This window comes from Labeo rohita, unplaced genomic scaffold (genome assembly GCF_022985175.1).
Source record: "Labeo rohita strain BAU-BD-2019 unplaced genomic scaffold, IGBB_LRoh.1.0 scaffold_425, whole genome shotgun sequence".
NCBI lineage: Eukaryota > Metazoa > Chordata > Actinopteri > Cypriniformes > Cyprinidae > Labeo > Labeo rohita.
In genome coordinates, this window is record NW_026129343.1 from 15,676 (window position 1) to 28,318 (window position 12,643).

Genomic DNA, 12,643 nt, shown 5'->3' on the forward strand with positions numbered 1-12,643 from the left:
ATGATAATTACATTTTAAATTAAAATAAGTACATAGATAGATAATTTAACTTAATTAGATAATTTAGATAAATTAAATTCTGCCTGATATTTTCAACTCCTTTTTTTATTAAAGAGTATTAGATAAAACACATATTAAATCTCACTCTTGGTTTCCACATATATGTCCAATTAATTTATTTATTTATTTAAATGTTCATTCATGTTTATAAGATATTTACACATTTTTATGCATCTTTTCTAACAAAAGACACATGAGGGTTGTAAGCAGTTCAGTGGAGGTTTTGTCTTTCTGAGCCAGAGATACTGACATTACCTAGTACTAATTTCCCTTATTTCCAATGAGTTTTAACATTTTTTAATTCATGACTTTTCCAGGCTGGAAAATTTCAATTTAAAATTCAGAATGGAGACCTGAATTTAAAGTAAGATCTCTTGCAAAAATAATTAATCTATTAAATAAAGCCATAAAAATGTTGTTATAACTTACCAGTCAGGTGACACCAGAACAAACAGAACAAAGCAAACATGTGAAACATTTTCTTCAATAGTTCAATGTCTGATCTAAGAAGACTATTCACTTAAAACACTCAAGCTATATGTGAATCCTCCCATGACAGCGTTTGACCCTCCTAGTTCATATGCTGTATTTGCATATGATATAATGTTAGAATTATTTTTTTTCTTTCTCTGGCTTATTAACAGTTTAACTGTTCTTAATTGGTGAAATATTCTTTATTTTTGTCATTTAACATACTTTTCAAAGGGTAACTGTGTAAATATGTGACTGGGTTGGCTACAAGTTTTTAAATATTGTGTGAATTGTGGATGAACTACATTTCATTGTAAAATAGAGTCTAACCCTCATGATTTTAAAAATGTTGTTTAGATGTTTAATGTTTAATGTTTGTTTAGATGTTACATTGTTTAAGTTTAAACCTTGTATGATCTCATGGTGATAATTTACCGGTGTTCATCTGAGTCAAACCGAAACCTGCTGCGGTCTGATTTCTACAGAAATAGTTTGATCTGTTGGTGGACAAACAGCTTGTAGGTGAGAATGGACATTCAGAGCATGTGTGTTTAGTTTGTAGGTGAAGGGCTTCTTCCTGGCCTGACACTATGAACTTTTTTTTTTTTTTTTTTTTTAATCTGGCACTGTTAAGAAACTGCATCTGACACAGAGGCAGAAAAAAAATAACAACAAAATCATAATTTTCACAAGTTTAGAATCACTTTTTGAAATTTCTACCAATTGTTCAAAAAAATATATGTTGTCTCCAACCTTTCACCATTCTGCTGACTTGTTACTGTGTTTTATTATTTTATGTTATTACTACTTTCTTAAGATTTTAGTAAGTTCCCAGTCCGGTGACTGACTAGACATGTCATATTTGGCCAAACCTCTGAAATGGGCCAAACTATTGATGTGAGTATATCTGCTAAACACACACTAAAGACACTGATAGGCATATTGTTTACATAATCCTGCTGTTATCAAACCATACATTTGAACATAAAACATGTAATGGCATTAAACTAATTTTCTGCCCCTCCAATAAAAATATGTAGTTAACACTGTTTGGTTGTATGTGTTTTAGGGTGGTATATGTGAATCAGGATGTGGTTTGTGTGATGTTCTTTAAGACACAAAGATCATTTGTCTGATGAGTGAATGTTTAAATATGTGATTAAAATGTTTTGCCATTTCTTAAAAAAATTTTTGTGTGTGTGTGTGTGTGTATGCATGTGTGTCACATTTAACTATCTATTTTTGTCAGTTTTCACCTATTTTGCCTATATTGTGGCTTACATACTTTCCTGTTTGTTGTACTATCCCAGAAATGATCTATAAATAACAAATGTTATTCGAATGAAAAATGCATAAAACTGGTTGGTTTCCTGTGAACACTGATGTTTCCTGTTGTATAGTGCTGTGATGCTATTATTCCAAACACTAGATGGCACCAATCTGTATCATGAAAGTGATGACCAAAGTAAGGAGGTGTAACTATGAGTCAAAGATATTATGAGTAAAGAGATCATCATTTATGGTAATAATAACTCTGTCTTTTATAGCTTCTTAGCGGAAATACATTGATCAGTCACAACATTAAAACCGCCTGCCTAATATGGTGTTGGTTCCAAACAGCTCTGATGCATCAAACTTGAATCATGGACTTTATAAGACCTCTAAACATGTTCTGTATTCTTTGTCACCAAGACATTAGCAGCACATCCTTTGAGTCCTACAAGTTGTGAGGTAGGGCCTCCATGGATGGGATTTGTTGCTCCAGTACATCCCATAGATCAGGGGTTCTGAAGTTCTGAAGAGCCAGTGATATGCAGAGTTTAGCTCCAGCCCCAATTAGACACACCTGAACCTGCAACCAGCTAATAAAGCTCTTACTAAGCTAGAAACTTCCAGACAGGTGTGTTGAGGCAAGTTGGAGCTAAACTCTGCAGGACACTGGCTTTCCAGGACTGAGGGTGCCTCTGCCATAGATGCTCAGTTGGATTGAGATCTGGGGAATTTGGAGGCCAAAGCAACAACTTGGACCGTTTGTCAAGTTCCTCAAACCATTTCTGAACAATTTTGCAGTGTGGCAGGGTGCATTATCCTGCTGAAAGAGGTCAATGCCATCAGGGAATACTATTCATCAAACCAGGCAAACTTCATCCACTGCTCCAAGTCCAATTCTGACACTCACATGCCCATTGTAGGTGCGTTAGATGTTGGATGGGGCATCTTAATCTGCTAAATGTGACTGCAGAGCATAAAGGTATCATAGCGCATTCTATAGCGAAGTATACTAGCGGCAAAACACTTTCATAAGATTAATTTGACAGCGATTTATAATTTAAGTATTACAATATAGTATTATATAGTTATACATTATAGTAATTACCAGAATGACCCATTAGTGAAAGCTTGGGCAAAGGATTAAAGACAAGAGAACATTTGTTGGAGATTGATGATTTTAGATTTATTTTCGTAATAAATAATATAAACATGTATATTTTATACAATGTTGCCTGCACTGCAGGAATGTAAACTTTTAAATATAATAAACAGTTTTAATACGGTACTGTAAACATGTAAATATATATAACTATAACTTTGAACAGATGCACTGCAGTAATGTAAACATATAAATAACTTTGAACATTTGTACTGCAGTAAAGTAAACATATAAATATAACTGAACATTTATAATGCAGAAATGTAAATATAAATAACTTTGATACAGTGTTAAACATTCCTGTACAGTGATGTTGTGTAAATACAATATTAAATGATTATTTGTGTGCGTTTTTTTTTTTTTTTTTTTTTTTTTTTTTTTGTTGTTGTTGTTGTTGTTGTTGTTGAAACCAAACCAGTAGGTGGCAGCAAATGGCTGTTTGAATAAGTGAGTTCAACAGATTCGTTCAAACAACTGATTCATTCAGAAACGAGGCAAGCAACTGCCTTTATGAATGGATTACTGAATCACTGACTCATTTGATTCGTTAAAAAACGTGGATTTATTCAGTAACGAAACGCTGTGTTGCTCGGAGACACATAACAGTTCTGCAGGCTGCACAAGCAACATCTGGCACAACACAGGTCGATCGGTGCATCTCTATTTAAAACGTTAACTTTGCTTAGCTAAAGTCTTGATTGTGTTCTCCTACTCCCAAACTATGCGGCTTCTCTGACTTCCTCATCGACCTGAAACATGTTGCCCTCACGCAGATCTCTCCTGTCACCTGATCCTTACTAGAAACTGAGATATTACTTATAGTTAGTAACGTTCATAAAGTAAAATCCAAAATGTATATTAATAAAAATAAAATAAAAAAATCACATAAGATGCAAACAATGTACATAAAATGGAACTAGATAGATATATAAATAATAAAAAATAAATAAATAAATACTTACATAAATAAATATATATATATATATATATATATATATATATATATATATATATATACACACACACACAAATAATGCAAAGACATAAACTGTGAGAATCGATATTCGTATAACATTATAGCATGAGAATACTCACCCTCAAAATTGTCGATGTAACTCTAAATATATCATTTGAAGCCCTTCTCTTTCTTACTGTTGAGCTGATTGCCTCACGATACGATTAACATCATTCACAGTTATCCAGGGAAGCTCTTGTAAACAGCCAGTGTAGTTTGTCATCCTCTTCTGCTCCAGTATCACACAGTAATCGCCAATAGTGAAAACGGCTTGTAGTGCACCGGATGTAACTGAGCGGACTGAGACCAAGCGCGGAAGTGATCGTGCATAGAGTCAATTACAGCAAGCTTGACCAGATGACCAATCAGAGCAGAGTAGGCTTATGGAAGGGACTATTTTACAGACATTATGCTCAAAACAGATTCTAATGAACTGTTTCTAAATAACTGACAAATAACTTTTCTGAGAAAATTACAATGTTTTGATGCATTTAAACTTGTTGTAGGCGAATATTAGGACACTCCAGGACAAGATCTGAGGAACCACTTTTATTAGGGATGTGGTCTCTGCTTTGGACACTAGACAGTGATGATGTGTTTGTGCTGAATTTGTTTATTGTGTGTGATATTGTAATTACTGTGCAAAGCACTCCATATTTAGTTAAATTTTCTACATAAAACATAAGCATGCATACATATTCTACATAAAGATAAAATAAGGATACATAAGGATAAAACATAAGCAATAGATAACATATAAAAGAGCACCGAAGGGTGGGATCAACATTTATAATGACAGTTATATAAATTTCTATATAAAAATACATGTGATACAGATAGTTAAGAAAAAAACAAGACATGGCAGGAAATAAATGTGAACAAAACCAAAAAGGTGTGTGTGTGTGTGTGTGTGTGTGTGGCATTGTCCAGTATGACCTCTAATATCAGTTCCAGATATGGTGTTGTGGTTTCCCTCTTCCCCAGTTGAAGACATACTCTTGAGTCTTGGGTTTTGATTCCAAAACATAGATCAGAGACAATAAGCCTGAAAAAAAAAAAAAAAAAACTGCAGACTAATCTGTCGAGTCTCTCTTTGAAACCCCTTATATACAGTTTTTCTCCTCAAGGCGTGTTTCTATACATTCCATACATATGGTCATTGTTTAACTTTTTTGGCTGTGTCTGCGAGAAGCAGACATGTGGCCTAAATGTTATGTTCCATGGCCAAAGAGGCCCCATCATATATTGTGTTTAATGTCAAAACAAAACATGACTGTTTCATGTAATGTCAGCACTGTCCCCTCATGTACAAATGTCAAACTGAGTTATTGGGAGGTCCTTGGAATTACCATTATAATTTGAACCAGACGCTCTTCCTTATCATAGCTTTGCTAGTGGGCCCCTAAAAAATAACAAGAGACATGCTTGTGCAGCACAGTTAAATGGAAAATAGAATTATAAGGTAAAACAATATTGTACATGATTCCTTTATATTTATTGTCACGGGTGAAGAATCACACGACAAGGTCAGCTGAGTGAACAACCCCGGAGGGTGGATTTTATTAACAATACTTGTGACGGTGAGTGAGAAAAGCGGGGTATGAGGCTGGTGCGGCTGGTGCTCTGTGTCCTCTTCGGGTGGTTGAAAGTGGGTGGCCAGGCGTGCTCCAGTGTGGGCTGTCGGTCACTCGCTGCTTTCTAAAATTAAGGAGAGAACAGAGGTTAGTTGCCGTGCTTCCAGCTTGGGTCCTTCGACGATCTGACTGAGCAGGAGAAACAGTTTATAAGCTGTGCCGCTGATAAGGAAGCAGCGGTGACCGATCAGCCGTAACGAGGACGTGCAGGTGTAGATCGTTTGTAGCCAGGGCGACGCTGATGAGCCCGTAGACGCTCGTCACATTATAATGGTAAAATAATTAGTACATGATTCCTTTATTTTATGGTTAATAAAATTGTAAGGTCCACGCAGTTGGCCCAGTGGAGGTATCCAATGGTGGATGAAGGTTTCTTGCGTGTTAGGTCTTTTCAGCACGCAAAGTTATTTATTTGAAGTTAAATTCAATCTGACTCCATTTTATTATGACCTTGAATTTAGGTTGTCATACGAATTGGTTGTTTCTTCATTTGTAATTGTTATTATTCTAACATTTGCTTATTTTATTTAACTCTTTACTTTATATTTACTCTTTCATTAGGAACCAATGTCGCTCAGGGTGCCTCACGTCGGCCGATTTACATGGGCCCCACGATCACAAACCCTCCAGTCTGATCATTAGTCAGAGGTTATGGCTAACTATTTAATAGACCGCCTCATGCTTGTCATTTTTTAATCAGTGGTTCTGTTTAGCCCCCTACAGTCACCTATGTAACAACTTAGTTAAAGCTCAAACAAAATCAGAGGTTATGGCTAGCACTATGAAGAAATCTCCAAGATGAATCTAGGAGTTAGATGCATACCTGACTTAAGAAAAACACTGTAGCGTCTGGACCAATCAGACATACAGTTATTTGTTACATTTAACAAATAATCTTTAAACCCAACAAGCCAGCTATATGCTGGAGCTCTGGAGACAACCCCCCCAAAGCAACGAACACCCCAAAAGGGCTCAGTTGCCAGGACGACCATCTGATAACAGGTTTTATTGCCCAAAATAATGCACATTTGCCCATGCTATACTGGCCCATAGGAAAGACACAATGCCTATAGAAATAGACTCTTTCCTATTCATTCACAGACAAACCTTTCTTTGACCTTCCTATCACACATAGGCCAGGTCATTGTGTACAGTATTACTGCATTGTATTTTAATTTTCTGTTGTATTTGTCTTTCTACTGTTTTATGCATGCGTTATGATAGATGACTAGTCGTATAACCCACCTATGCCATGTTTGGTCTCTTCGAATTCGTATTTTGATGATCTAAAAGATGGTGTATTATATATGTTGATACCTATGAAACATATTAGTGTTTTAAGAAACCTTAGTAGTTTTTGCATCAACACCCAATCGAATTACATATGCAAAATACCATGCTCACAGACAAAGAGTCGTAAACTTTCCCTCCAAAGGTGAAAATTGCTATTGGCTCTCGGACCTCCTGGAGGTGTAGCTTCCTGAGAACTTAAATGGTCACACAAGTGATCCCCCTTCTCTCTTCTCTCTTCGCTCTCTTCTTCCGATTGCTGCCCGTGTGGAGGAACCCATGGGGACCCTGAGCCGGCACAGGGCGTGCCCGGTGGGCCTGACAGGCCCCAACATCTAGATCTGTGGTTCTGGACCACAAAGACTTTCACTCAACCCTGGAATTCATCTTCATGAAATGTCCTCGAACAGACATTTCTCTCTTCCGTGTTTTTTAGCTTTCTTCACTCGTCTCACATGAGTTCTTTCAGAACCTAAGAGGATGAGGAGGATGAGCTAGAACTCATCAGGACTCTAAGTTGTGCCAGGCCTTGCGGCCTTGTCTTTCCATTCCCCAAAGACCACAGGACTTCAGCTGGGTCCCTCTCAGCTCTTGGTTCTTCTTCAATTTTCACATGGGAAGAAACTCCCAGTCACCATCGAGTCAGAACATCTTTGGAGTTCATCACTCTTCAGACCCAGAAGAACGTGATTGCAATTCCAAAACCACCACTGCTCCAACCATCAAGACTTTCACCTGAGACTGCATTCGGACACTTGTTCATCGACCAAGGCAATGCAAGTATCGTACATTTAACTAAACAAAACAGAGGTTTAGTATAAGCTGTAGACAGCACTGATGGTTTCACTCAGGTGGTTAACTGACTTTTTTCATAGCTACATTCTCTGGGCTCTCTAACTGCTTCTCACTGACCCTTCCCCCATGTATGAGTGATTTCATGTTTGTTTGTTTAGATTAGTTGTGTGTTAGTCCTTCATTAATAAACTCTTGTGCACAAATTAAATGAGTTTTGATTCTGATTCTGCCTTGCAAATTAATGTCCCTTTACGATTCCGATTCGAGCTACATGCTCTAATGCAATAGTACTTTAAGAAAGTTATTTTCTGTGGCCAGGAAAATATAATTGCTATAAAATATTATACTGAATGTTCGCTGGACAAAGATATTAGTTGATGGAAATGTAATCCTGCTACAGTTACTACTGGCAGCTGATATAAATAATTGTAATTAATCATAATAAATTGTAATTATTTATATACTTTTCGCCTTTGAGCTAATTTGCCCAAAGTGTAGAACATTATATTATGCTATTGACCACTTTATGTGAGCTGAGTGAGAGGGGATGGGTGAGGGGAAGTGGATGGAAAGAATAGGTGGAAAGGGACTTTTCTGAGTGAGATGTAGAAACAATCGTCTGTATCCTAATAAACTGTGTGTGTGTATTGTCCGTCTCAGAAGATCCAAGTGTCTGAGATTCTTTAAACCTTACAAGGACATTTATTTTATTATTATTATTTTTTTTTTTATGTATCAGTTTTTTTGTTGCAAATGACAAACAATGAGTTGCTATAGAAACCTTAACTTAGTCTAATATGTAGACAACATTGTCTTTGTTTGTAAAAAATCTTACAAGACTAAGATATCCAGCAAACAGATATAAGTGGTTGAACATATTCAGCCTCAAGACACAAACCTCAAGAACGGTTGCAATCAACAAATGATAAAAAGATGAGCTCTTTACATCACAGTGCAACAAATAACTAACAATAATGACAAAACAACAAAAAGTTTAAATTAAGTCAGGAAACCGCAAAACAATAATCCTGTAACAGTAACTGCATAATTTATGCATGCCAGGAACTCACAAAGCCTTATCATTTCAACAATATGAAACTCTTTGTTCAGAACTGTGTTTGACTAGTTGGGACAACATTTTGGGTCTTTTTTTTTTTTTTTTTTTGGTCTGACAAGGGTTTTATGTCGTTTGAAGAAATTAGCTTTTTTTTTTTTTTTTGCATGTTTCGTAAACTGGAAAATATGCATTTGCATTTTTTACAGTGTACGGGGGTACTAGACGGTGCTAAATACCATTAAATGAAAGCAAATGCAATTGAAGATCTGGCAAACTATCCAACGTGTTTTTGCAGCGTTGAACAATGTTGATTTCTTGAAGGTAATGGCATCAGAAACATTTTAGTTTGTCAAAATTCAATCACCTCTGAAAGCGCCTGATCGGATTTTAAGTGCAGTGTCATATGTGAGTGTCATCACTTAGGTGTGGAAGCCCTCTGTTGGTAAGTGGGAGGAACCACAGAGGCAATTCATGACAGCTAAATTATAAACAGAAACATGACCATTTACTCTTTAATTTACTGCAGAAACATTGAACCATGATGGCAGAAGCTGTTTATCACAGATGAAGAAAAATGTAAATTTAACATGAATCGTTTAAAGTTTACACACAAAAAGAATTGGTTCTTCAGCAGTTCTTTGTGGTAGTTGAGGTGCTATATAGCACTGTTAAGTGGTTCTTTGTTCTTCCTATAGGGAACCTGTAATGGTTCTTCAGCGGTTCTTTGGGGTGGTTAAGGTACTATATAGCACCATCTTTAAAGATATAGGTTCACCTATGATTACCACTTTTAGTGCTATTTAGCACCATTTTTTAGAGTATTAAAAGTATTAAAGGCTCTAAAACATACACTGACAGCATTGAGAATAACACTGACAATAAATCAGCATACTGATAATAAATGAGAATGATCTCTGACAGATCATGTAACCTTGGTGTAATGATGCTGAAAATTCAGTTTTGCATCACAGAAATAAAATATATTTTAAAGTATTGTAAAATAGAAAACTTATTTTAACAATATTATTGTAGTTTTTTCCTTGCATTTTTGTTTAAATAAATGCAGGCTTGATGAGCATATGACACTTTTTTTTTAAGAACATTAAAAATCATACTGATCTACCAAACATTTTAATGGCTGTTTATATGTACCTAACTGTAGCAATCATCACTCTATCTGTCTTTGTCTGCATCTGACTGTATCATTGTTTTGTAAAAAAATATCTAATGTATTTTCCTCTTTGTTCTTTTTCAATATTTTTAGTCACTCTTTGCATCCTGAGATAGGACAGCATCTGGGGCTGAACTGTTTTCATTTTTTGATCAGAAGTTTTGTTGGACTCACTTGGGACCTTGTAGTTTGGCCACCTTGGACTGTTCATGAAGCTGTGAAAATTCATCACTGTCTTTGTGGTATTTAGAACCATTTAATTATTAAACTTTGGCTCAATGTTGGTTCAACTTAAAGTTATGGAGGGTAATATATGTTTCAGGTAAATATTTTCGTATTCAATTTATTTTGGAATTCAAAATAATACTAAATGCACTGCTTTATGACATTTCTTTCATGCAAATATGAGAGTCATATGTTAAATAAAATTGTATCTATTTTTCAAGATTAAGATGTGTCAAATTATTATTATTATTTTTTTAAATAATAGGTGCACTAAGTTTTACACTATACAACACTTTATGCAGTTAAATATTGTTTAAACCTTATGCAGTTAATGAATTGTTTAAATTGCCAGTCATTAACATTCAGTTTATCTGGAAAATATATACTGCATATATAGAATACACAAATTAAAGTAATTTACTGTAAAAAAAAAAAAAACAACAAAAAAACAAAAACCAAAAAAAAAAAAACAGTTGTTTTTTGCTGTAATTAGGAAAAACAGCATAATGCTGTAAATGCAGCAAAAAAATTACAGTAACTGGCTGGCAACCTTGCTGGCAGTATTTTACTGTAAAATTTACAGGATTTTTTTTTACAGTGTAGTATTTATTTTACCTTCTCCAGTTGGTGCAGAATGGTGCTCTGTTGTAGGAGTCTCATTGACCAGAGCATTAGGATGCTAGGTGGGCAAAGCGTCGATGGCGAAGCATTGATGATGTGTTATTGAAATAAGATAAAGTCTGATTAAGCATGATATTTTATTAGTAGTGTCCCGACTTAAGTGTTCCCACACTTGAAAACAGGGTCTCTTGCGTGCATTTTCCATGTTGATATTAAACAAACAATGTGAGCTGAGGCGTTCATAATGACGGCGTTCAGAAGCAGCAAACAAGTTTGTAGTTGATAGTGATGTTACGTTCTGTCCCGAAGCTTCGGAGCGTGTGTCGACAAATCCTGGAAGCTTTTGGTGAAGCGCTTATTGGGGCTTGTTTCGCTTTAGAGCAATGACGTCATTGATAACTTCCAAAGCCCCGACTCCTCCTAAATGTTTCAGAAAGCGGTTCAAATGAATCTTGCAAAGTCACAGTCCTCTGCCCAGTTAAACCCAGCCACTTTTCAGTTTTATACTAATATGAGCAAATACTTGATTTACACACATTTGATAGCCCCATTCTTTTCAAGCCAATACGTTTATTACGTCATATTATGTTGTACAATCATTTTATACCACCAGAAAATACATATTCATATAAACTGATTAGTATATGTGAAAATTTTTTTTTTTTTTTTTTCACCGTCATTTCAAAGCCTTAACTATTGCAAAATACAGCGCATCACAGATCACATCAGATCATCTGTAATGTATCTGCTGGTTTTACACTACTTGCCCACCATGGTATTGCGAGCAAATGAAGCCTCGAGAAATGAAACCTTTTGTGCACCACTTGGCTGAAAAGCTTAATGTTTCATGAGGCTTCATTTCGCCATAACTATTCGAGAAAGGGTTTTTATTCTTTTTGGGAAGTGGTTGAGTCCGCAAGGTGTCTTAATTTACATTCAGACAACAGACATTCAAACGTTATTGTTTTTTAATAGACATACTTCTTTAACACTAATACACCACGTAAAAAGCTACATACATATAAGCATGACAGTTATGGATATAATTCTAACACTGCAATAAATAGATAGCGGGTATAGCAGAGCGCAGTCGACGCGTCCTGTGTTTGGGCCCTGCATGACGGGTCAGTGAGCTAACGAAACTTAATTTCCAAGGCTAAGGTTAGAGGGTTGTGGCCAAAGCCTCCGTCCCAATGTTCATATTATCCATCCTAAATAGTATGTGAGATTACAATAAATGTGTCCCAGTATGCAGAAAAGAGTATGTCAAAGTCCCCGGATGGTCTACTGAAGTGTGGATCCGTGCACACTCTAATGGCTAATATTTCACACAATTCATTGCGCTTTGGCAAAGGATTCGGTCCAGAACTACAAACACGAATAAAACGCGTTGAAAAAACTACAAACATGGCGGATGTGGGCGACCGGCGGTTAAGAGATGTTTAGAAAAAAGAGTTTAAGTTACTAATAATCAACATTTAACCTGGTAAAAATATATATTTATTTAACGTTATATGTGTTATATTCCATCTGTAACAGCAATGTGAAGGTTTTATAAACATCCGTTTGGTCGTACTTTTAAATGCGTCATTATGCAGAAAATATGAGCAGAGTTTTCGGCATTTAAGACTGGCAGATCTTTTCTCTCCAATACGGTAGAAAGTTAAATTAAATTAAATGTGGAGGATGTTAACTGTGACAAGATGATTGACAGGCCAGTTTACTGTGACATGGTAAAGACACAGTTGTGTGACGTGATAGCATGTCCCAAAGCTTGGCTACTCTTCTACTACACACTCAAAAGTGTGTACTTTTTTTTTTTTCACCAAAAGAATACATACTTTAAGGGTGTAGTATAAGTAGGCACATTGGG